The sequence below is a fragment of the Mytilus edulis genome, chromosome 12, assembly GCF_963676685.1.
Source record: "Mytilus edulis chromosome 12, xbMytEdul2.2, whole genome shotgun sequence".
Taxonomy (NCBI): Eukaryota; Metazoa; Mollusca; class Bivalvia; order Mytilida; family Mytilidae; genus Mytilus; species Mytilus edulis.
Window position 1 is genome coordinate 76,885,348 of NC_092355.1, and position 27,994 is coordinate 76,913,341.

General features: G+C 33.0%; 1 long non-coding RNA gene across 1 annotated transcript; it reads right to left on the reverse strand.

Moving 5' to 3' along the window:
- Positions 1–27,526, reverse strand: LOC139499178 (uncharacterized). The gene is made up of 7 exons (XR_011658140.1): positions 27,402–27,526; positions 9,531–9,592; positions 7,600–7,685; positions 5,647–5,697; positions 3,487–3,569; positions 3,214–3,237; positions 1–86 (listed from the first exon to the last, which is right to left on the reverse strand). It is a non-coding gene; the product is annotated as an uncharacterized lncRNA (long non-coding RNA).
- Positions 27,527–27,994: the final 468 nt, after the last annotated feature.

Below are 27,994 nucleotides of genomic sequence, written 5' to 3' on the forward strand. Positions count from 1 at the left end.
ACATCTTGATTATCAATGTCTGCACCATTCTGTAGACATAATTTTAAGGCTTCTGTATCTCCCTCCCAAGCAGCTGTAGTAAGTTTCTGTAAGTATAACATATAAATTACATTTAATCTTGATAATCAATGTCTGCACCATTCTGTAGACATAATTTTAAGGCTTCTATATCTCTATTCCCAGCAGCTGTAGTAAGTTTCTGTAAGTATAACATATAAATTACATTTAATCTTGATAATCAATGTCTGCACCATTCTGTAGACATAATTTTAAGGCTTCTATATCTCTATTCCTAGCAGCTGTGGTAAGTTTCTGTAAGTAAACCGTAATAAAAATATATTGAAATTAATGTCCTTACTGTTAAATTAGGTAATAATTATGTTTTCTTCTGTTTAGCAATGCCTACATAAATCAGTAGTATCCTTCCTTCAAATAACAGATAGAGAGGAATTCTTTAAATATCATATAATTGTTGGGATTTATGCATTTTATATTATCAAGAAAAACACCAAGAGTGTACACACTGAAATGTCTCGCCTTCTTTACTAATCATTGATATTATGTTCATAGTCCTAAATAAAAAGCTTTATCACAACTGTCACATAAAATTAACATTAACCAAGAAAACTAAACATTGACCAATGAACCATGAAAATGAGGTCAAGGCATGTACAGCTAACAATTCTTCCAAACAACAGATATAGTTGACCTATTGGTTATAGTCTAAGAAAACCAGACCAAAACACAAAAACTCAACACTGAGCAATGAACCGTGGAAATAAGGTCAAAGTAAAATAATACCGGTGCGATTGACATATACATCATAAAATATTTCCATACAACAAATATAGTTGACATATTGCATAAAGTATTAAATAAAAAGACGAGGTGAAGTGAAAACTGTCTAACGGGCATCAAGACCTTGCAAGGTACACACATACCAAATATAGTAATCCTATTACTTATAATAAGAGAGAATTTAACATTACAAAAAATATTTTTTCAAGTAGTCACTGAACCATGGAAATGAGGTCAAGGACATTGGACATGTGACTGACGGAAACTTCATAACATGAGGCATCTGTAACAAAGTATGAAGCATCCAGGTCTTCAACCTTCTAAAATATGAAGCTTTTAAGACGTTAGCCGCCCTCGGATCACTATCCCTATGTCGAGCTTTCTGGGACAGGCTCGACAAAATTGTTAACCTTCAAAAATTTTTTTTTATAAAATCATGGACTAGATTTGGCATATCCTTGATTTTTTTTCTTGTAGTATTTTCTGGACTTTGACCTTTGTCCTTTTAAAGACATGTAATACACTTAGTCCTTTAGTTGCCCCTACTTTTGTCCTTTTTAAGACATGTAGTTGTGTTTTTCATTCACTAAGTCCTTTAATTGCCCCTAGGTACTTTTTCATCCTTTTTCATATCAGCTAGTAGAAATCTCTCTATTAACTTACTTAAAGAGATACATATATAAATGTATGTAGACTGAATAAATGTAGATGTGGGATATAATAAAGCAATGAGAATGTAACCTAACAAGAAAAAAAGTGTGTTGTATCAGTCGGCTCTTTATACCATAAAATAGATTGGTCTTATTCAACTCACATGAACTTAACAATGGCAAGGGGAGATAACTTCTGTATTTTTATTTTTTTTTTATGTAGAAAAATTGTCCCAATATTTTTTTTCAAATAACTCTACAGACCAACTTAGAGTTACAAATAAACAAGGATTCTGAAGGTACTACATAACAGTGTTCCAGCTAGGTTTTCAAAAGGGCAGGGTGCCAATCCTGAAAAAGGGCATTTAACGCGCGATATGATAATATGAAAAGGGCATATTTTAATAAAAGATGTTAATAAAACATTTGTGTTTATTCGTTGAATCACAGGTTATACAAGAACAACATCTTTAGCCCATATAGAACTCTATCTTTCTACTTTTAAGGCTGAAAAACTTGTCAAGCAGCTTGTCACACAAGTTTTTTTATCATTGCTTGGCACAGTTGAACTTTATATGCAGTATGTTTTGAAAGGAGATCTGTTTCATACTGTTTCTATGGTCTACCACATTTTACCAGTTTCACCTTTCTACCCCTGGTGTGCTTGATGGCAATACAGCACAAAACAGCTGTGCTCAGTAAATTCACAATTTTAGGATATAAAGCAACAGTGAAAAATAGTATCAAAAATAAAGAATACAGAAAAAGATGACCAAGGCACCCTACCAACACTGCTACTAAGACCCTCTTTAACTTTTCCCATAACTCAAAATAAATACCTAAACATATATTCTTAAGCAAGAAGTATGGAGACACATTTTAGAATATGTAAAGGGGTTACTCAATGCTAGGAAAAAAATCAGATTGAGTTATCTTTCTTTATTCGGGTGTGCTCCTTCTTTGGAGGATTATAAACAGTACGTAAATATGATGTAAATATGATCACAATATGGGGGCTGATTTTGTTATTTTCGTATCAAAAATGAAGGCAGTCAATGACAAATACGTCTGCATTTTCTGTTTATTTTACAGAAAACAAGTAAAACAATGTCTTCAACGAGTTTATAATGGTTTTCCAACTTTCTGTCATTACGTTTCTTCCATGAAACTACGGTAAACATCGCAAATTGTGCCCAAGTTGTTGTATGCACATTTCTTCAAAGATAATTGCCGACTGACCGATTCTATTTGAACGAATTAATGTTGATGATCATTAATGACCCATCCGATAAACGGATTACCTATAACAACAGATTATGACACCAGTTGTAACCGTTGATTAGCTTGGGGTGGTAAACAAAGTCATAATCTTTTCCCCAGGTAAAATTTAGTAATTAGCGTATCATATCAATACGCAAATTAATATGCAATCGATCTTCAAAAAAGGCAGGGCGCCCTGAAAACTGTAAAAAGGGCACAGGGCGCCACTCGGAAAAGGGCGGGCGCCGCGCCCTCTGAAAACGGCCTAGCTGGAACACTGCATAAATAATACACTATCTCCCACCACCTACTTTTAGGATCTTTTTTTCACCTTGCACCTTGCTTTGTCCCAGTTTTGTATTTTTTTGTTTTTGGAATAAGTAGTTTGGTAGTTCACTTAGAATTCTACTAGTTTTTATCTCAAGTTATCACATACTTGTATCTAATTGTACACTAATGGGGAACAAAACTACAAATTACAAGAAGACTATTAAGTAAATCTTACCACATTCCAACTTTCCATTATTGCCTAAAAATAGAACGGAAAAGTCATATTTAATATATATTGTTGAGTTTTAATTGAGGTATTTGTGTTATTGTCAATTGAAAAAACATGATCACTATGGGTGGTAAAATACTGACCTAATATTTTCATCTTCTTATTTCATTCAAATAATATATAATAGCATTGAAACAGTAATTTATCTCAACTTTTCTGCACTATTTAAAGTTTAATAATGAACTGAACTCAAAACCTTAAAAATCTTATCACATGTACCTGAATGAGGTACAAATGTATTCTACAAGCAGGGTGTGACTTTTTCCATCAAACTCCAGAACATCTATTGCACTTTCCCAGATCTAAAAATTTCAAAAGTTTTATTTACCAGCATTAAGACACACATAAAGAACAATATTAAATATCATATTGCAGCTTCTCAAAACACTGTCTACAATCAACTAGAACAGTCACATTAAATTCAATCATTTTTTATTCTGTATGTGCCTGTTGAAAGACAGGACCTATAACGTAGTGGATTTAGTTAGAAGCTGTGTACCATATTTGTTTTTCCTTTTTGTTGTAGTACAAAGTAGGCTGTTGATTTTTTCTTTTGAAATGTTTCACATTTTATCATACCAAGGCTATTTATAGATGAGTATATGGTATATATGGGTTTTGCTGATTGTTGTAGGCTGTTGGAGGACCTGTAATTGTTTTTATCCCCGGCTTAGTTTATATCTAGGATTTTGATTGGTTAACGCACGACGTTACAAAACCCATAGCCCTGGGTGTTGCTAACCCATATCCCCGGACGTTGCTAACCATTATCCCGGGGAATTTGACTCAATCCAGTTTCTCTGTCTCCATATTAAAAACGTCTTATATTTGACTACATGTACGGTTCTACCAGAGGTAGTACCCTACACCCCGTAAAAAATATGCAAAATTTCCAAATTTCAATAAAACTTTTTTACGTTACATTTTGTACCCGAATTGCATAAAACTCGCTCGACTCGGTTTAAGACCGGAGATAAATCAATATCTACGTTCATATCCATAGATATGGATATGAACTTAGATAACTTATAATATCTTTGTCCTATGGTTTAGAAATAATTGTATCATTGTTAATCATACCACATCTCCTTATTATCATATGGTATGGGTTTTGCTTATTGTTGAAGGATGTTGGACGACCTATAATTGTTTATATCTTTGTTCTTTGGTCTAGGGATACTTGTATCATTGTTAATCATACCACATCTCCTTATTTTTATATGGTATGGATTTTGCTCATTGTTGAAGGATGTTGGACGACTTGTAATTGTTTATATCATTATTCTTTAGTCTAGGGATATGTGTATCATTGTTATTCATCACATGAACTTTCATGAATATTTTCTTTGTAAAATGAATGTTGTCTAATTTCAAACTATTGTTTAACAGTAAGATTAGTTGCACAGTAGAAACAAAAATTGCTAACATTCTACAAATCAACATTTTCAAGCTGTTCATCAAATATAAAATCATTCCCTTCCATAGAAGCCAAGAAAAGAAATTTTCATTGTACAATGAGTGATGTATTATTTCAAACTATCAACCAATAGGATGTGGCTGTACGACAGATGTGAAAACAGGAAGTGGTTGTATGGCAGATGTGAAAACAGAAAGTGGCTGTATGGCAGATGTGAAAACAGGAAGTGGCTGTATGGCAGATGTGAAAACAGGAAGTGACTGTATGGCAGATGCGAATACAGGAAGTGGCTGTATGGCAGATGTGAAAACAGGAAGTCACTGTATGGCAGATGCGAATACAGGAAGTGGCTGTATGGCAGATGTGAAAACAGGAAGTGACTGTATGGCAGATGCGAAAAAACAGGAAGTGGCTGTATGGCAGATGTGAAAACAAAAAGTGGCTGTATGGCAGATGTGAAAACACGACGTGGCTGTATGGCAGATGCGAATACAGGAAGTGACTATATGGCAGATGCGAAAACAGGAAGTCACTGTATGGCAGATGCAAAAACAGGAAGTGGCTGTATAACAGATGTGAAAACAGGAAGTGGCTGTATGGCAGATGTGAAAACAGGAAGTGGCTGTATGGCAGATGTGAAAACAGGAAGTGGCTATATGGCAGAAGTGAAAACAGGAAGTGGCTGTATGGCAGATGTGAAAACAGGAAGTGGCTGTATGGCAGATGTGAAAACAGGAAGTGGCTGTATGACAGTTGTGAAAACTTCATTTTGAAGAAGCAGCAAATATTAATTTTTAAGTCTTTGATTGAACTGTCCAGGGTTCAAACCCACCACTTCACACACTTAAGTTGAACACAATACCACAACACCTTGAAGATCAATGAGGTGGTTTTTATAAATTGATTTGTCTTTAAAAACATATATTATACAATACATAATAATAAGATAAATACTTATGTACCTCGGAGGTCAGTCTAATTTATAAGTAAGGTTGTGCCATCATCTAAAGCATCTGTGAAAAATATAAATCATATTTACTTGTTTAAGCACGATATATATGTAAACTAAAGTATGATTTAAAAATACTTCATTTGTACTTGTTATGAATGTTTCTTATTAACATATCAATGTGTGTGTGTTGCTTGAACCATCGAAATTCGTATGATATTGTATTAAAACTGATTTTTGAGGAAGATTTTGTTTTATTTTCTATTCTATTGCATTATTTGCAGGTTAACTGATTTCAGCAAGTCAACATGGTGGCTCCTTAGTTACGAAATGTCAACTTTGGATTTGACGGAAGCTTACGTCAAAAACATGTAAATGAAAAATGGCAAATGTTGGGTTTGGGAATTGAAAGAAATAAAAAGATTTTTTCAAGTGGTTATTCACGAAATGATCCATGCAAGCTACAGATTTATTAGAATGTTTGAGCTTTATCTAACAGGAAGTATATCTAACAGGAAGTAAATAAGAACAGCCCCACACACAGCATACCCAATCTTACTTCTGTTTTTTGAGGACCGTATTTGTCCTATTAGAATCAAAATAATTCGTGGAAGCCATAGATAGTTTGAAATTTACACATGGCATTGGGCCGTGATATTGGTCAAATTTATCCCGCGCTAACGCTCAAGATAAAATTCGAATATCACTACCCAGGCCATGTGTAAATGTCCAACAATTTATGGTTTCCATGAATTATTTCTTAGTTATTCATTAACATGAATAATCCTAAATTTTATGGCCAGATACATGAAAAATGTAGACCTTGTCATATGAGGTTATTTTTGAATTGTTGACTACATATTAACCTGTACTATATATTGACCTGTATACATCTACTATATATTGACCTGTATACATCTCCTATAGACTGACCTTTACACATCTCCTATATATTGACCTGTACGCATCTATATATTGACCTTTACACATCTATATATTTACCTCTACACATCTCCATTCTTGCTTTGTTGGGTTGATGTCTCATAAATAAATAGTCATTGACATATATATCTAACTTTATTTTTCTATAGCACAAGTTCAATGCTTATATTTGAAGACAAATAACATTGTAATGATGTCATCACATTCTTTGTGTCTTGTTTACTATAAAAACATTGATGTTATAGTATTTTGAATGTAAAAACTATATGTTGATTATCTCCCCTTATAGAGTTTGAACATTTTACATTATCTCCCCTTATAGAGTTTGAACATTTTACATTATCTCCCTTTATAGAGTTTGAATATTTTACATTATCTCCCCCTATAGAGTTTGAACATTTTACATTATCTCCCCTTATAGAGTTTGAACATTTTACATTATCTTCCCTTATAGAGTTTAAACATTTTACATTATCTCCTCTATAGAGTTTGAACATTTTACATTATCTCCCCTTATAGAGCTTAAACATTTTACATTATCTCCTCTATAGAGTTTGAACATTTTACATTATCTCCTCTTATAGAGCTTAAACATTTTACATTATCTCCTCTATAGAGTTTGAACATTTTACATTATCTCCCCTTATAGAGCTTAAACATTTTACATTATCTCCTCTATAGAGTTTGAACATTTTACATTATCTCCCCTTATAGAGCTTAAACATTTTACATTATCTCCCCTTATAGAGTTTGAACATTTTACATTATCTCCCTTTATAGAGTTTGAACATTTTACATTATCTCCTCTATAGAGTTTGAACATTTTACATTATCTCCCCTTATGGAGCTTAAACATTTTACATTATCTCCTCTATAGAGTTTGAACATTTTACATTATCTCCCCTTATAGAGCTTAAACATTTTACATTATCTACTCTATAGAGTTTGAACATATTACATTTGAAACAAATTTCAATATAGTAACTAAATGATCCTATATAGTTCATATATAATGTACACTTACCTATAATAACACCTTGGCTGGACAAGAATCACATTGACTATAATAACAACTTGACTGGACAAGGATCACATTGACTGGACATGGATCTAGTAAATACAATTAATAGATATTCAAAAGAAAAAAATGGATAAAAAAGAAAACACCAACAAACAACAGTACACAAAACACAAAATTAAAAATTAAAGACTGAGCAACAGGAAACCCATCAAAAGTTGGGGGTTATCTCAGGTGCTCCACATGTGGCACTTATGTTGCTCATTAATGTAAGTACAAACTCAGTGATAGTTCTAATTTAAAGATAGTTTTCAATGGTTGAACATGTTGAATACAATGTTGACCTCTTTCATTGAATGGTTGCTATCTCATTGACATTAACATCCAATCTCTCATGCATACATGTACACCACAAGTGACTTCTTAAAAACTCTTACTCTTTAAGCAACTCACAAGGTAATGATTGCAATGTTTTGTTTAGTTTGGACTCCCAAATGCAATTAATTTTGTAATTATGTCATGTTATTTTTTGTTTCCAATTTATTTAACAAAAGTAGATGAGGGCAAAATGTTAATCTTGTTTAAAAAAAATTCAAAATCAAAGTGATGGAAATCACTCATGGAAAGATTGGAAGAGTAGCTTGAGTAATTTTTTTGGACTATTTTATGCAGAAAATTATATTTTTTTCAGACATTGTTCCTGTAAGCACATGTACTCCCCTAGAATCCGGCATTGGTTATATGTTTGTTTAATTTCAAAATACCCACCAATTCATACATGTCATATAATTATATTTTAAACAAAATTTTAATGTTTTTCTCTAAATTCTCGAAATTGAATGTAATTCATAGTTTATTTATTTGATGTAAAAGTTTCAAACCAATCTTATATTTGACATCTCATAAACGGCCCCATCACAGCGGCACTTCTGTATAAAGGAACTGATGTGATCCCATTAAAGCATCGCAGGGGACATCATCGTAATACCTGGTGTTCATCCATCCGGTCTTGTTTACACTCTCATGTGTACAATTTTTGCCAGATTGTTATATCATCAGCAATGACAATTTCGAAAATAAGTCCTAAGGCAGCAACCATTTGATTTTCTGGGGGGGGGGGGGGGGGGGGGGCTATGGTTTAAAAAAAAAGTTTGTACCTAAAAAAAAAACATAGCTTCCCCAGAAAATCAAATGGTTGCTGCCATGCTTCGACCTTTTTGAAATATGAATTATAACGGAAATCCCATTGCATTTTCTCTGAAGCTTTTATTTCTCCATTAAACTTAAAAGGAAAAGGAAAAACAATATTTTTTATTAGTTATTGCCCTTGTTCCTTGGTTACACAAAATATGTGCAATACAGGGGACATAGGAACTTTGTTCTTTTATTGAAAGTAAAATTAATATGTGGACCTAGATAGAAACTGGAATTTACTGATAAGCCTAGGTATGATCACGCTCTATTACAGATTACTTTTTTTTCACGTCGTCTTTCATGTCACAGGAAACGATATCAGGATATTGTGGTTTAGTTGTCAGTTATGTTGTTAGTCAGTTGTGGAAGCCATCACTCCGCTAGGCTCAATTTCAGATGAAACATATCCGAGGATCTGTGCATCATCCTCTGCACTTGCCGTAGCCGACAACATACGAAAAAAAATTGAGAACACTTTTCTGCGATTTATCATCTTGTTTTATTACATGAACTAAATTATCCTTAATTAAAGACCAAATATACTTCATCGGAAATAATTGGATGTTATCCTCATATCCTAACCCTAGTTACATACGGATACCTCCGATGATTTTACTTTATACCTCTGAGTTTAACTGCTGCGAATATATCTTTATTTATATATTTTTTCTTGTCAAAATGATGTGGATGCTTGAGTATCTGAGCATACATGCAAGCTACGCCACTGTAAACAGTTCACTTACCTTTACTAAGTAATAAATTGACTGGACTTGAATCAAATAAAAATGGACAGTAGATCTTTAAACTGAAAATATATAATAGCTCAATTTCAGTTCTTCACATTTATATAAATATCGGTTGAACCATCTCTGAACATTTAACTCCAAGTTGTGAACCAATGCCTGTGTGAATCATTTCCCTGAAGTGGATACCTTGGTACATGTATGCAGGGTTGTCAAATTATGCAAATGAATGCAACATTAAAATAATACTCTAAATTGACAATGTTCAACACTTCAAATGGTCTGCAATTTTATTTGCTATGGTCTTCACCTGCAAGGCAGGCTTCATCAGAACAGTTTTTATACAGACATTAATCTTGGTTCAGTTGTTATTTCGTGGCAAGTATGATTCACACAGGCGTTGGTTCACCATGCAGACTATTTGAAGTGTTGTGTGTTGTTGTCAATTTGCAGTATCATTTCTAAACATGTATATATAATACTTTTTTAGCTTATGACAAGTAACTTGTCATGAATGAAAGAGATTTAACCTTCCATAGTACCATACATAGCTCAGTGTAGGAGTTTTTAGGACAAATTCACAATAGCATGAGGGCCTGTTATTAGCAAGACTGTCTAATGGGAGTTATTTTTGTGTCACATTACTGTGCTATTAGCCAGGCTGTCTAATGGGAGTTATTTTTGTGTCATGTCACTGTATTATTAGCCAGGCTGTCTAATGGGAGTTATTGTTGTGTCACGTCACTGAGCTATTAGCAAGGCTGTCAAATGGGAGTTATTTTTGCGTCACGTCACTGTATTATTAGCCAGGCTGTCTAATGGGAGTTATTTTGTGTCATGTCACTGTGTTATTAGCCAGGCTGCCTAACGGGAGATATTCTTGTGTCACTTCACTGTATTGTTGAAAAGGTGAATATCCAAAATTGTCAACACGACTGTCACGAGAAGGTTATTTCATTAAGCAAATGTTAAGGCTTGACAATTTTGGATATTCACCTTTTCAACGGGACAAAATTGTTTTATTATACCGAACTAACAGTGGAAGGGCATTTTGAACACTTACACTGTAAAGTCTATATTTTTAACCTAACACACAGACTGACTTTTGAAAATACATTTTTGTGTTCAAAATACTCGAATTTACAACAAAAGTAGAATCTTTTTGTAAAATATTGATGGCCCTGAAAAGGACCGTTTATAAGAGATATCATCGGCTTCTGGCACAGTCTCAGCTATATTCATGTCCAATGTCTTATTTCCTCGTCTCTCGATGGGCTTCCAGTGTAACGTGAACGCTGCCATTTTGTTTATTTACGCCTGTGACGTCATTTTCATGGGAGGTAACTCAAGTACAAATAAACAAACTGAAAAGGTTATTCACCGGTGAATAATAGGGTTATTCCCCGCTGGTGTAAGCTTTCAGGGTTATTCGTCCTTCATTGCAATTGAATGAAAATTAAATGAATTATTCCATGTCTCGTGATAACGTTTCACCCAATAGAATTATTTGAAATATATGTAAGGTATAATAATACATATTATTATACCTTACATATATTACAAACAATTCTATTGGATAACAACTTATCACGTGACATGGAATAATTCGGTTAATTTTCATGTAATTGCATGGGAGGACGAATAACCCTTAAAATTTACACCAGCGGTGAATAACCCTATTATTCACCGGCGAATAACCTTTTTAGTGTCTAGATTTGAACTCGAGTTACCTCCCATGCAAATGACGTCACAGACGTAAATAAACAAGATGGCAGCGTTCACGTTACACTGACAGCCCATCGAGAGACGAGGAAATAAGTCTTTGGAAATGAATAGAGTGTCAGCAGCTGATGTTATCTCCTCTAAACGGTCCTTTTCAGGGCCATTAATATTTTACGAAAAGATTCTACCTTTGTTGTACATCCGAGAAATTCTAGAACACAAACATGACAAATATATTTTCCTGAGCTATTTTCAAACGTCAGCTTGTGTTTGTTATGTAAAAAATATAGTGTTCAAAATGCCCTTCCACTGTTTATTCGGTATAATAAAACAATTGTGGCCCCATAGAATTGATGAATATCCAAAATTGTCAACACGAGAAGGTTATTTCAATGTCTAAGTTGATGATTTGTAGAACTTATTTTGATTGTTTTTACTTATTGAAATTTCAAAACTACGAAATCAACAAATTATTGACATTTCAGGGGCAATAACTCGAAAAAATGATAAATAATTTTTCTAAAAATTCCACAGAAGATAAACCGAGACCTCCAAATTGTCAAATTTGCTTTAACTGCTTTAGTTTTTAAGATATATAAACCAAAAACTTTCAAAATTTACTAAAAATTGTCATTTCAGAGGCAAAAACTCCGAAACATGTTGTTAAATTTTTTGAAAATTTTACAGGAGATACGAGGATTTGCTCTATCTGCTTTAGCTTTTGAAATAAAAAATGTATAAGCCAAAAAATGCAAATTATCCCTATGTTCTATTTTTAGCATCATCAGCCATGTTTGTTAATGGATTAAATGAAGAGATACAATTTTTAAACTACAAATGTAGATGCCCTTAGGAACATTCAGGTAAATTTGATAACATTTAGCCCAGTAGTTTCAGGTGAGAAGATTTTTAATTCTTTGACGGCAGACAAGATGATGGCGGAGAAAATCCCGAAGTGATGGCAAAATTATTGGTAAAGTTTCTTTACCTGAAATCTTCAACACACTTATGTTTGAAACATTGAATAAAATGGTTTCCCTTTTCGACACAAAAACAAAATATTACTTAAGGCTTAAATTAAAATATTGTTTGTTTGCCCTTTACCGGCCGACCCTATTAATTCGTTCCGACTGAAAATCATTTATTTGTATTTACCAGCAATATTTTATTTTTATCTATTTTTTCGTTCCTACCGAAAATCTCATATTTGTATTTCCCGCTCAAAACTTATTTACTGGAATCCTCGGGTTTTATCTTATCATGTTATGGTAAGCATTTTGTTTTCATAAATTGAATTTTAAATAAAAATTGGACCTTTCTAAGAATACTGGAAGACCAGTCACCTTCAAGTATCTTTGGTCAAAAGTCCTGGACCTTCCATTGCTTAAAGTAAATTTGAACCCCTGATTAATATACAACTTGAAAATTTGTATTTATAAACAATTCAATGATACAATATTGGGCCTAAATTAAAATGTTGTTTGTTTGCCCTTTTCCGACCCTATTTTTTGAAACAGGGTAGGTAGGTAGGTTAAATATTTTATTTTTCTTTCCCATAAAATAACTTAGCTCGGTACATTTTTTGTCATTGGTAGGCAGGTAGGTATAATATTTTATTTTATAGATACAATATATGCATGACATCAGTTTTGTCTGTATTTGCTTTTGTTTTAAGAATAATCGATTTTACTGATCTTTACTTTTATTAAAGTTTCTAAATAGTCCAAGCTGGAAGTTATGAAAAAAAATTATCATGTAGAATGTGAAGTTAATTCATATGCACTACTACATGTATTTGTTTTCAAATATCAAAATATATATCATTGTATATAGGGCTCGAGCATATTTTCAACAATTATATGCCTGGAACTTTTAAGAATTTTAACTTGCACTGATATTCTGTACTACGTACATGTACCTTGTACGTTTAACTTAACCGAAAGATTTCATAATATCATATATATCTCCCTAGCATGGTTTGTGAAACAGCTGTACAATGTGCAATCTATTAGGGGGAGGTAGGACCTTTATCGGGACCCCGGGATCGGGAGTTTTTAAGCTCGGGATTTCAGGATTTCCAGGAATTGTTTTTTTTTAAATTTCGGGATGCAGAATTTAAATTTATTTATATTCGGGAGCTCAGGATTTCGTGTTTTAAAGCTCCGGATTGCAGGATCAGGACCCTCCTATCCCATCTATCCCATCTATACCATGTATACAGCATTCTGACATTCTACCAATTCTATTAAAATTTGAACTGAAATTATCAGAGATGATATCTGTGAAATAAAAAAAATATTTGACTAGAATATAAAGCCACTGCCCTGTCATCATGCAACCAGTTAAAAGAGCTAAAACTAAGCATTTATCTTACTTTACTTACAACCCTAAAGACTGAATGTTTAAATTTTCGTGTGTCCCAGTGTTATCAATAAAAATCTAAAAGACTCGAAACTCAAATGTCACATATTTTACATCGCATTTATAACTGGTCTGAAAGGAAAACTTGGCCGCGATTTCACTGCCAATCATTCTCCAATATACAGGACTTCGGTTCATGTCAGATATAAATAAAACGTCAAAACTGGTAGAAAGCAGCGTTAACATAATCATCCTGATATACGGATCACTAAAGGTCATCCTTACATAGGATACAACATCCGTTAACAAAATATTTTGTACACACGTTGATAATTTTGTATTGGACAAACTTTTTTGAATGAACCCTGCTCTTCAAGTATAAGGGCAACGTTTGTCATACTTTCAACATCGACATCAATCAAATGCTTTGGATCTCTAAATGCAAGTGTTCATGCCAAACGCTCACGTGATACCAAATGGACTTAACATTATACGGGGAAGACTAAAACCCGTGGATTCCGGTAAAAAAGTTTTGAGCAGAAAATACACATATAAGATTTTCGGTAGGAACGAAAAAAAAAATAAAATAAAATATTGCTGGTAAATACAAATAAAAGATTTTCAGTCGGAACGAATTTATAGGGTCGGTCGGTAAAGGGCAAACAAACAATATTTTAATTTAAGCCTTGCATACATATCATTATTATACAACATTTTGTGTTGAAGGCTTCACTGCGACTTTGATATTAAAAACAACAATAAAAGCACTGTTCCTTTGCTTTCTGTGTGTGATTTTTTGCTGTGCATGTACTGATTTTGTGTCATTAATGGATACCACATACCATTTGTTGTTCTTATTATTATTTATTGTTTTTCAATGGCAGCTTCAGCACATCCAGTACATTGTATGTGCTTTTGAGTGCATGTTTTACAAATTTTTGGTCAGATGGAACAATTAATCAAAGAGCAGAATGCTCTGAGGGATACGATTGCCATAGTTTTCATTGACACATGTATAGCAGTTCTGCCAAATTTTCATTAAACAAATGCATGAGATTTGGCCAAAATTCAAAAGATCAAAGAGGAGAGAAATAGATCCAAGAATACTGTTGCAAAAAAAAGCATGAACATGCGCGAGTCTCAAGCATTTTTGGCCGGTAACCCTGGTACAGCTGGATCGTATTATTCTCTAAACTAATTCAACTGCACATGCAAAATGTAACAATCTGAATAGTCAATCAACTTAAAGAATAGCCAATCCCCGTTACAAGTGTATGAGCCATGTACTTATTGTGTTTTATCGAATTATAGTTATCCTGTACCATTGTAAACTCGTACCATTAAAAAAACAAAAAAACTTGAACCATTGCTAACTCGTACCAACTTATTTAAATGCATTCAAATGGTGTTAAATGATGAATATACATGATATACGTTTCTAGAATTTGACTATACTTTTTGGACCTTTTGGATTATAGCTCTTCATCCTTTATATAAGCTTTGGATTTCAAATATTTTGGCCACGAGCATCACTGAAGAGACATGTTTTGTCGAAATGCGCATCTGGTGCAACAAAATTGGTACCGTTGATTTTATTACTTTCACCCAATACCTCTTAACTGTAAAATGTATATAATTTGAAAGTACAATGACCAATTTGTAGCTTATGTTCCTTGTATATTGGATAGAAAATACTGTGGCAGATGTAGATAATTAAGGTATATACAGTTTCACCCGAAGAAAATTTTTCATGAATAATAAAATCTTAGCAGTTAGTCAAAATGATTGCCAAAATTATTTTTACTGTCTATAAATAAATGTAACAATGAAATTTAACTGATTCCTGTTAAGGGGGTCCGCATTTTCCCCGCAAAATAAGCACATGGCTTTCAACAATTGTAAACATAGCATTCAATTTGTGGTCATGGATTACAGCTTTAATTAACTTAAATTGGATATATACATATTCAACATGTTCAATTTTAATAAGGTACAGTTAAAGCAATGTTTTAACTTTCCTCCGGATTAAGTTCTACAGTTGCGGATCCAGAACTTTTCCTAAGGGGGAGCCCGCTGACTGACCTAAGAGGGGGCCCGCTCCAGTCATGCTTCAATGATTCCCTTTATTATCAACCAAATTTTTTCCACAAAAAAAGGGGGGCTGGATCCGCCTATGTTCTAGTTTGAAAGATCAGTTAAAACATTAATGCTTTAAAACATTCTTTATTTTTGTCTAAGTTTTCATTTAACTCCTGTGTAAAATTCAAGTAATTCAACTTTATTTCTATTAAGTTTACAAACAGAAACCCATAAAACATCATATTTTTTATATATTTTTCTGAATGTTACGACTTCCCAGTAGTACAAGTTAACTTTTTTGGTTCCAATGCCGTGGTACGAGTTAACTTGCTTCCGTATCTTATCACCGTAATTCTAGGAGGAACCCTAAACTGGACCCCTATCATATTGTGTTCACTTATCGCTACACTGACCTTCGGTGCGAAGCTATATATAGAACGGCGGACCAGTTTAGGAGGAACCCCATTTCTTACTCTTTAGTTATTGAAGTTCCTTTGGGTCAGAGGGCATGACTCCTTTCCGTACACACTCCTCTGTTTACATTGAGATCGTTCTTAATTTAATACGACGTTTACCGGCATTAACGAGTTAATTCTTCTTGACGAATACTTCGAAAAGGGAGACAACTCGAAACGATAACATGGAAGATTCCATTTCTGCTGAAGGGGTGTTATAGGTAATTTTTACGATGAAACATTTATTTTAATTTAAATTATGCATGTGATTTAAAATTATGCAACAACAATAGCCCTCCATATGCAGACAGACATAGAAAGAATCCCATGAGTTTCAAATTAATCAATGAAGCGGGGAATCACTCAATCTGATACCCCTTGAAATCAGGAAAACTACACGCATGTGGGGTCTCACTAATTAGCGACAAAAAGCGTCGAGAAGCGACAAGAAGAAAAATAATAAGTGACAAAAAGCAACAAGAAGCTATTTAGCGACAAGAATACATTTTGTTATCACAAACATTAAAATATTTTTTAGGATTATATTGAAAGATGAAGAAATAAAAAAACTAGAGGCTCTAAAGAGCCTGTGTCGCTCACCTTGGTCTATGTGCATATTAAACAAAGGACACAAATGGATTCATGACAAAATTGTATTTTGGTGATGGTGATGTGTTTGAAGTTCTTACTTTCTGAACGATTTTGCTTCTTACAATATTATCTATAATGAACTTTGCCCATTAGTAACAGAGAACTATATTTGGTAAAAATTTACATAAATTTACCAAATTAATGAAAATTGTTAAAAATTGACTATAAAGGGCAATAACTCCTTAAGGGGTCAATTGACCATTAAGGTCATGTTGACTTATTTGAAGATCTTACTTTGCTGAACATTATTGCTGTTTACAGTTTATCGCTATCTATAATAGTATTCAAGATAACCAAAAACGGCAAAATTTCTTTAAAAATTACCATTTGGAGGGCAGCAACCCAACAACCAGTTGTCCAATTCATCTGAAAAATTCAGGGCAGATAGATATTGACTTGATTAACAAATTAACTTCTTGTCAGATTTGCTCTAAATGCTTTGGTTTCATAGTTATAAGCCAAAAACTGCATTTTACCCCTATGTTTTATTTTTAGCTGTGGCGGCCATCTTAGTTGGTTGACCAAGTCATGCCACACATTTTTTAAACTAGATACCCCAAAGATGATTGTGGCCAAGTTTGGATTAGTTTGGCCCAGTAGTTTCAGAGGAGAAGATTTTTGTAAAAGATTACTTTAATTTACGAAAAATGGTTAAAAATTTACTATAAAGGGCAATAACTCCTAAACGGGTCAACTGACCATTTTCGTCATGTTGACCTTTTTGTAGATCTTACTTTGATGAACATTATTGCTGTTTACAGTTTATCTCTATCTATAATAATATTCAAGATAATAACCAAAAACAGCAAAATTTCCTCAAAATTACCAATTCAGGGGCAGCAACCCAACAACGGGTTGACTGATTCAACTGAAAATTTCAGGGCAGATAGATATTGACTTGATTAACAATTTAACTTTCTTGTCAGATTTGCTCTAAATGCTTTGGTTTCATAGTTATAAGCCAAAAACTGCATTTTACCCCTATGTTCTATTTTTAGCCGTGGCGGCCATCTTAGTTGGTTGACCAGGTCACGCCACACCTTTTTTAAACTAGATACCCCAAAGATGATTGTGGCCAAGTTTGGATTAATTTGGCCCAGTAGTTTCAGAGGAGAAGATTTTTGTAAAAGATTACTTTAATTTACAAAAAATGGTTAAAAATTGACTATAAAGGGCAATAACTCCTACACGGGTCAACTGACCATTTTGGTCATGTTGACTTATTTGTAGATCTAACTGTGCTGAACATTATTGCTTTTTACAGTTTATCTCTATCTATAACAATATTCAAGATAATAACCAAAAACAGCAAAATTTCCTCAAAATTACCAATTCAGGGGCAGCAACCCAACAACCGATTGACCGATTCATCTGAAAATTTCAGGGCAGATAGATCTTGACCTAATAAACATTTTTATCCCATGTCAGATTTCCTCAAAATGCTTTGGTTTTTGAGTTATAAGCCAAAAACTGCATTTTACCCCTATGTTCTATTTTTAGCCGTGGTGGCCATCTTGGTTAGTTGGCCGGGTCACCGGACACATTTTTTAAACTAGATACCCCAATGATGATTGTGGCCAAGTTTGGTTTAATTTGGCCCAGTAGTTTCAGAGGAGAAGATTTTTCTAAAAGATAACTAAGATTTACGAAAAATGGTTAAAAATTGACTATAAAGGGCAATAACTCCTAAAGGGGTCAACTGACCATTTGGGTCAGGTTGACTTATTTGTAAATCTTACTTTGCTGAACATTATTGCTGTTTGCAGTTTATCTCTATCTATAATAATATTCAAGATAATAACCAAAAACAGTAAAATTTCCTTAAAATTACCAATTCAGGGGCAGCAACCCAACAACGGGTTGTCCGATTCATCTGAAAATTTCAGGGCAGATAGATCTTGACCTGATGAACAATTTTACCCCATGTCAGATTTGCTCTAAATGCTTTGGTTTTTGAGTTATAAGCCAAAAACTGCATTTTACCGGTTGGTTGACCGGGTCACCAGACACATTTTTTAAACTAGATACCCCAATGATGATTGTGGCCAAGTTTGGTTAAATTTGGCCCAGTAGTTTCAGAGGAGAAGATTTTTGTAAAAGTTAACGACGCCAGACGACGGACGACAGACGACGGACGACGGACGCCGGACGCCAAGTGCTGAGAAAAGCTCACTTGGCCCTTTGGGCCAGGTGAGCTAAAAATCGATGAAGAGATTGTGTACTATTTATTATCATATTGATAGATGTAGAAATTAAACATGTGTAAGAGCAAAGGAAATGTAAACGCTATAAAATGAAAATAAAAACAAAGATTTGTCACCTTCCTTTTGAAGGATTTAATAAAACAAAAACATGAAATATTATTTCCTTCCTAACTGTACAATTAATTTTTCCTGATAGGACCAACATTAGCTGTGGCTTCACTCTAAGGTAATACACAATTAAGAGCAACAAATGAGATTAACTAGGTGCGTGTCCTTTGTTTTATTGCAACAATAACATCCATTAACACCTTCATCAATTACACGCACCAGAATATAAAATTATTGTACCGAATAGTGAACACCTGTTGAAAACTCAAGATTGTCATTAGTTTCCTTTAATCTTCAATCTATATGCATAAACATGATAAATATTGTTAAATGAGACAATACACTAAATAAAATGATGAAAAATATTCACATTTTAATTATGTTTTCCTCTTGTTTGATTTCAGTTCTTAATTTGTATTTCACAATTTGTGTATGAATTTTCTGGACAATTATGCACAAATAATGCATTTTGCAAGTTAATTATATATTGTACAAAAATGGTTTTAAAAACAAATAAAAAGACAAAATATACTTCCTGTGATACCTTATAAAATAGCATGTAAATAAATGTAGCAACTGAATTAGATTTACAAGTTTCATTCCCCCCCCCCCCTATCAAAATTAACTTTCCTGTCGTTGAAATTGTTTTCTTTTGCATATTTTTTTTAATATTTATTTCGAATAAGTAATATAAATAAAAAAATGTTTTCTTGTCGCTAAATAGTTTCTTGTTGCTAATATTATTCTTCTTGTCGCTTCTTGACGCTTTTTGTCTCTACAATTCTTTTTGTCTCTAATTAGTGAGACCACGCATGGACATTAATACATAAACAAACCGCGACTTGCGATTTGGAACAAGAACGTTTATTAAATGATATGATGAATGGTTCTCCATTTCTTTATGAGAGTACAGTATCAAATATCAGTTTCATAACGGTAAAATATAGAAATACTCCACTTCAGTTCTTGTGACAGAAATAGAATTATCGATCGTCTTTCAGAGAACTCTCGCAAGTTATCAAAATTTGGGAATTCCCTCTGACGTGTTTCTAAATTTATAAAAACACTAAATATAAATACTGTTTAATTCTGATTTTCCGTATTGTTAAAAACACGCATATAAGTCAAGGAAAATATCATACATGAAGATTATGAGTAAAACATTACAGGAAAGTTGTTTATGTTCAATTGTTTTGCTTGTTTTTACCTTTTAAAGCAAGACAATCATAAGAATCTGAGATGTTGCCGAATGTTTAGAATTAAACGAGTGACGTGAGGGAGTGTGTCATAGGGTCAATGGTAAAAGTCTACAGATTGCTTGACAGCAATCGTATCCCAAAAACAGCCATCATAAACGAGTGATGCTGCAATGTGCAGTTAAATACATAGAGTTGAATACTTTTCATCTAAATATGGCACCATTGAACTATATTCTTCACCTTTGGCATTACTAAACTGTAGTATTATCTTGAAGAACATATATATTAAAACAATAAATACTTAAAAACTATTTGAACAATATTTATATTTGTTGAATAAAAATAATAAAAATTTGTAAGGGTTCTGCGGAACCCAGTGTCTAGCTCGCCTACTCTTTCTGTTAATCGCAGGCTCAACAAAAACGAGGAAATAAATCAATAAAATATTCCTCTTGATATTATCTTTAAATTGTAAGAAGCTTCTGTCCAAAGTTGGTAAAAATCCAGGATAGTTTATGAATCTAATATACTGTTTAAAAACTTTTAACTGCAGACTAAATGTAATGTCAACTGGCAGAAAACTAAATTTCCTTCTAGATACTAGCTTTTGATCATTAACAACCTTCTGTCCAAGTTTGGAACAGATCCAAAATAATATCAGAGAGTTCAATTTTAAAAAGCTTAACTACAGAGTAAATGTGTTGTTTCCACAGGCGCTTGGGTATAGGATACAGATTTTTTTTTTGCTGTCAGATTAAAATATTCAATTTTCTATATTTATAATAAATATCTATCACCTCTGTGCATGTCTCACCTAGTTTCGAGTGATTTAAACGACCCAGAGAAAATACCCAATTTTATTTGTTTCTTAGTATGGATAGTAAAATTGGGTATTTTCTCGTGGTCGTTTAAATCACTCGAAACTAGGTGAGACATGCACAGAGGTGATAGATATGTATTATATATATAGAAAATTGAATATTTTAATCAGCAAAATAAAATCCAAAAAAAAATCTGTATCCTATACCCTAGTCCAAATAATTATGACGTCTTGAAAGGCTATTATTATTTTTTTCTTTGACGCCTTACTTCGATTTGGACTACCTATACCCAAGCGTGACCCAAGCGCCTGTGCACTGCACCAGCTGGGACACAGGCATGTTTCTATCCATACGAAGGTGGACTATCCATATATGGATAGTCGACCTTCGTATGGATAGAAACAAGTGCCTGTGAGCTGGGACCAGCATTTCAACTTGCACGTCTTATTTTAACAAACTCAGCTGGGACCAGCATTTCAACTTGCACGTCTTATTTTAACATACTTCTTTGAGTCATTCACAACATATTGGATATATCTTTGAGTATGTTTGACATAAACCGTCTATTCTTACCATTTCTTTCACAATCGTTAGGAAACATACTTTGACAGGGAGCGGGAAACTATCTACTACGGTCTCACTAATTAGCGACAACAACAATTTTAGCGACAACAAGCGTCAACAAGTGACAAGAAGCGACAACAAGAATTATTTTAGTGACAACAAGCGACAAGAAACTATTTAGCGACAAGAAAACATTTTTTTTTAATTAAAATAAATTATTGCAATAAATATTAAAAGAATATGCAAAAGAAAATAATTTTAGCGACAAGAAAGTTAAAATTGATAGAAAAAAATGAAACATTATTTACATAATATTTTATCATCTATTATGAATAACAGCCAGTATTACGTTTAGGATTTGTATAGTACTATACAAATCCTTGCTTTTCCTTTGTTTAGAACATATTATTTATCTTATAATTTGTTTTTTAAAACAATGAATTATACTGTTAGAATCAAAATATTATATTCCATTATGCCCGCTCCATATATATCGCCATTCGTTTATTCATACTTTGACTTTGATGAAAACAGATACATACATTATCTCACGGGGAGGGGGGGGGGGGGTAACTTCGATATTTTTTTGGTAGGGGTGTGCCATTTTTGTCTCAAAAAACGTACCCATTTTAATATAACATTCACTGAAATTCAGTACCTATAGTTATATAAATATTTAAGAAAGAATGACATATACTTATATACAATATTTGACCCATGCTTATATAAGCACTAACTCATCATCACTCATAATTCATAAATATACCAGCTACCCTTAAGTTTTTATATATGAATTGACATCGTTTGGTGCACATATCAATAGCATATTTATATATGATATGTAGATCATACCCCAAATCAATATACAATTATCAAACGTAAATGCATTTTAATATAGGATGTCATTAAAAAGGAGGGTCATTTTTATATAAAATCTCGCAAAATTATGACCCATATTTTTGGCACATCCCCGTATACCCAATAATAGGAAGTTACCCCCCCCCCCCCCCCGTGCATTATCTTATACATATTCTTCATATTTAAAAATAAAAAAAAGAAGCTCAATCTCTTTCTTCTTCACAAATGTTAAATTTCTTCATCTACCAATATAATAAAACATTTTAATTAGACATATCTGCTCGTATATTTAAAAAACAAACCATTAAATACAAATTTCTTTATATCTAATAAAAAAAAATGTTTTCTTGTCGCTAAATAGTCTTCTTGTCTCTTGTTGTCGCTAAAATAATTCTTGTTGTCGCTTCTTGTCGCTTGTTGACGCTTGTTGTCGCTTCTTGACGCTTGTTGTCGCTAATTAGTGAGACCCATCTACTATGCATAATATACAACTCGTTTCAGGACTTGTTTCCGGAAATTTTTCTGATAGGATTTTCTAGTAAGTAAGACAGATTGCAGTCGTACATGTTGATCCAGGTAGAGGGCGTGCGCTACACTTTGATCGCCATAACAGTTTCTCATTGTTCTCACGGCTTATATGAATATAAAAACGTTAAAAAAACATTCCGCTCTAAATACACCTTATAAAATGAGACTCCTAATGGAGTTTTTGATTATGCAATTCATATTGCGGCAAAACAAATTGTGATTATGTACTTACTTGGACACCCCCTGAGGGGCCTCTATTATGTATTAGATAAAATACAAAGATAACACATAGAAACAGGCCGGTAACAACCGTTGCCGGATAGTTTTTCTGCACGAGTAGTTAGGTCAAGGTCCGAGGCGATAGCAGAAAACTATTCGGCTGGTTGTAACCGGCCTGTTTCTTTTGTTACTTTTGTTTTTTATCTGACTTGTACGACGTTTCAAGAAATTAATGATACTTTTAGCAATATTAAACATTTGAGAAACTTAGATAGCCATAAAGCAGTAAATGTAAGTTATAATGTAAACACATTTTATTTCCATTTCCCTTCAACCGAGATTTTTTTAGGAATCTACAATTTGATAAAAAAAAAAAGAACCATTTCAAGTAAAAGATAAATGTTGTACACATTGAAGACTTTTTAAAATGCAACTTCGTAAAAAAGTAATATATTAAAGAAATACTTTAGTGGTAAGTAAGATAACGTTTGATTTTTATGAATAAAACGGAAAGAGAGGAGGGGGAGGGGGGGGGGGGGCTAATTTATTTAAAATAAACAGGCTGTGATCTTTATTTTTGATGAAAAAATGCAGGATGTGCCATTCCATCGGTATGTTTTTTTTAGTATATTAACTAGTATTTACTTTTCAACGCCATCACCCAATTTTTTTTGTTTAAATAAGAAACAGGGGCGAATCCAGCCATTTTAAAAAGGGGGTCCCAACCCAGGACAAAGGGGGTTCAAACTATATGTCCCCATTCAAATGCATTGACCCCCCCCCCCCCCCAGGATCCGCCAATGAGCACTATTAACGGTATTCGGAAAATCAGGAATCATGCAAAACATTAATTTGACATCTGCTTGACCATGATAATTTTTTTCTCATAAAATTTGGGATCAAAATATCTATTTTAGGAGAAAACCATAACCCCACCCCCATCCCCCACTATTGAAGTTAAATGTCTAATCCCTTAGTGTACTGATAAGAATTGTATTTAACTAGAAATGTTTGAAAAAAGAACATGATGCTAACGTAAATATTTTGTTCAATAAAAGGACAGGAAATAAGTTGGCGAACCAAAAAGTTCAAATCTAATTGAAAGTTAAAGTGCCCATGAACTCACTAATCACGCACGATTGATTCTATTCATAAAAAGTGTCCGTGTAACAAATAAAAAGAGTCAGTGTATCGTCTAAAAAGAGTCCGTGTAACACCCGTTAATGTACTGTTTTTCTATAGCTCTGCGGGGGGCAAAGTCCGTCATTACTAGACATCCCTTTTAAGATATAAAATGACTCTGAAATGTCCAATGTAATAGTACTAAATGTGATCATGTGAACAGTTTCCTTGAAAGAATACAAAAAATATTGCATTCCAAAACATTATTTGTTTTGCAGTATGAAGATCACATAGATAAAATGACGAAAAAATCTGACATTTGGTCGTCAATCGTCAATACTGATACAAATAAGTTATTAGTGACCACTTTCGACAATAAACTAGCAATTGATAGTTATATAAATCGTAAACAAACGTTGTTTGTAGTAAATTTATGGAAGTATAACACAGAAAAACACAAAAAAATTATTACAATTAAAAGAAAACAAAAAATAAGGGATTTTGAAATAAGGTTAAGGGCAAACAATGTCCTGTCTAAAAGTTCAATGACACTCCAGAAGGCGCCTGATACTTAATAGTAATAGTACTTTAGATAGATGCTGATTTTCTCTTTACTGAGCATACTATGTCATGTCAATGCCGTTTACTTTAGTTTTTAATAATCATTCATGAACAATGTTTAACTGTACTTCAGAAAAAGACGAATGATTTGTGTCGAAAGTTGTTTGCTGTTTTAAGTGTAGGTGTTGTCATACAGGCGAAAGATTATAAGAAGGACATTCATATTAAAGTCAAAAACTGACAACATAGAAAACATAAGACTGCGCAACACGAACCAACAAAAAACTAGGGGTAATCTCAGGTGCTCCAGAAGGGTAAGCAGATCCCGCTCAACATTTGTCATGCTTCGTGTTGCAAATGCGGAATTAAGGCTTATTCGGTCGGTCTCACTCGGGATTTTTTTTTTGGGTCTAAATCACCTTTACTGGATCATTCAAATGGTATAATCAATGGTACATTTACGTGTACAATGAATAAGGAAGTTAGGTATTCTTTGTTAGATAGACCTTTAAATAGATTTGCCGTTGTTAGCTACCAATTGAAAATGTACTGATAGCTATCACAGATCATTTACTAGACGATAAACAAGGACGATTGGAATATATGTTAGACTTATTTATAAGTGTATTTTAAACCAAAAAAATACGTACATCTTACGAGGCTTTACAAGTTTTTTTGTGAAGTCCAGCTATTCTATTTGATTTACTATGATTTAAATAACTTAGTAAATTAGAAACCATGAATAGTTGTCTTCTCATATTCCAGAATGGGGTGCTCAAAGGGTATACATACTTGTAACATATGGTATTTAGCACCATGCAGTAGCAGATGGAGGCTTTCATAGAGGGAGGAGGAAATAGAGGTGTAAATTATTTGAAGCAGGCGCTCAATATTAAAAAAAAACTTAAAACTTAAAACACATGTTTCAAAATAAGATATATCCCTGATACGCCCATGTTCACATAAATCTACAATATTATTTTACTCATAAAGGTCATTTAACAAAATGTTTAATGTAAAACACAATTATAGAAAATAACTATACCTAAAGTTCTGTCTGAACATGCTGAATAATGAAAACAAAAGTAACAAAAAATGCCGAACTCAAAGAAAATTTTCAATCAGAGAGTCCTCTTATCAAAAGGCAAACTCCAAAGCTAAAAACATCAAACAAATGGAAAACAACCTCGTATCATATTGATATTTCAAATAAATATTCAACAGAGCTTACTAAAATTACCTTTAAAAGTAGTGGTTAAAGAGAATTTCCATTTTCGTTTCCTTTATCATGAAGCATTGCCGATTGTCGACAATTCATTTCTACATACGGGTATCTAGTATGTAATACAAAACCCATCAATGCAATATAACTTATATATGTTTATTGAACCGATAACAAAGATCAACTTTTAAAAGGCCTAGTCTTTTGTACATAATGCAAACTAGTTTGTGATTTTTCATATGTGAGCGTCTACTTATAATGCTTTATACTTTATGAAATAATGCAAACAGTTGAGTCATTTTTTCATACAGGCGAAAGATTCTAGAAGGACATTCATAAGTCATTCAAACTGACAACATAGAAAACATAAGACTGCGCAACACGAACCCACAAAAACTAGGGGTAATCTCAGGTGCTCCAGAAGGGTAAGCAGATTCCGCTCACTTTATGTCATGCTTCTTGTTGTAAACGCGGAATTAAGTCTTATTCGGTATAGGTCTCACTCGGGAATTTTTTTTTCTAAGTCACTTTACTGGATCCTTCAAATGGTATAATCAATGATACACTTACGTGTACAATGAATAAGGAAGTAAGGTATTCTTTGTTAGATAGACCTTTATCATGTTTAAATAGATTTGCCGTTGTTAGCTACCCATTGAAAATGTACAAACTTGAAACATATGTTATTTAGCACCGCAGTAGCAGATTGAGGCTTTCATAGAGAGAGGAGGAAACAGAGGTGTAAAGTAGTTAAAGCAGGCGCTCAATATTAAAAAAGACAACTTTAAACATATGTTTCAAAATAAGATATATTATACCAAATAACTATTTAAAATTTAAGACACCGATAAAATAAAAACATTCATAACTGAGATTCATAACAGCAAGGATTTTTATAGTTAGATCTAACTATACAAATCCATGATACGCCCATGTTCACAAAAATCTACAATATTATTTTACTCATTAAGGTCATTTAATGTAAAACACAATTATAGAAAATAACTTTACCTAAAGTTCTGTTAGAATAATGAAAACAAAATTAACAAAAATGCCGAACTCAAAGAAAATTTTCAATCAGAGACTTCCTCTTATCAAAAGGCAAACTCCAAAGCTAAAAACATCAAACAAATGGAAAACAACTTCATATCATATTGATATTTCAAATAAATATTCAACAGAACTTACTAAAATTACCTTTAAAAGTAGTCCTATTGGTTAAAGAGAATTTCCATTTTAGCTTCCTTTATCATGAAACATTGCCGATTGTCGACAATTCATTTCTACATACGGGTATCTAGTATGTAATACAAGACCCATCAATGCAATATAACTTATATATGTTTATTGAACCGATAACAAAGATCAACTTTTAAAAGGCCTAGGCTTTTGTACATAATGCAAACTAGTTTGTGATTTTTCATATGTGAGCGTCTACTTATAATGCGAATCTTTATGAAATAATGCAAACAGTTGAGTCATTTTTTCATATTTAAATTGGAAATGTATCTATTGTTAAAATGAAGTAAGCTGCATGCATTGCCATTTGTCTGCATATTAACTTATTGCAAAGTAAAATGTTGGAGTTTTAAGTACATATTGATGGCATCATAACGAGCGGAACTTGTAAATTTAAAAACAATTTTAAAACCTTACTGTTAATTAGGATCTGGATGGGGTCCTTCATTTCTGTATTCTTTGATTTTTTTTTCACTTTTGCCCTCCTTTTCTTTATCTTTTTTTCTATTTATTTTTATTCATCATGTTTTATAGCAATCAATAAAAGAGGG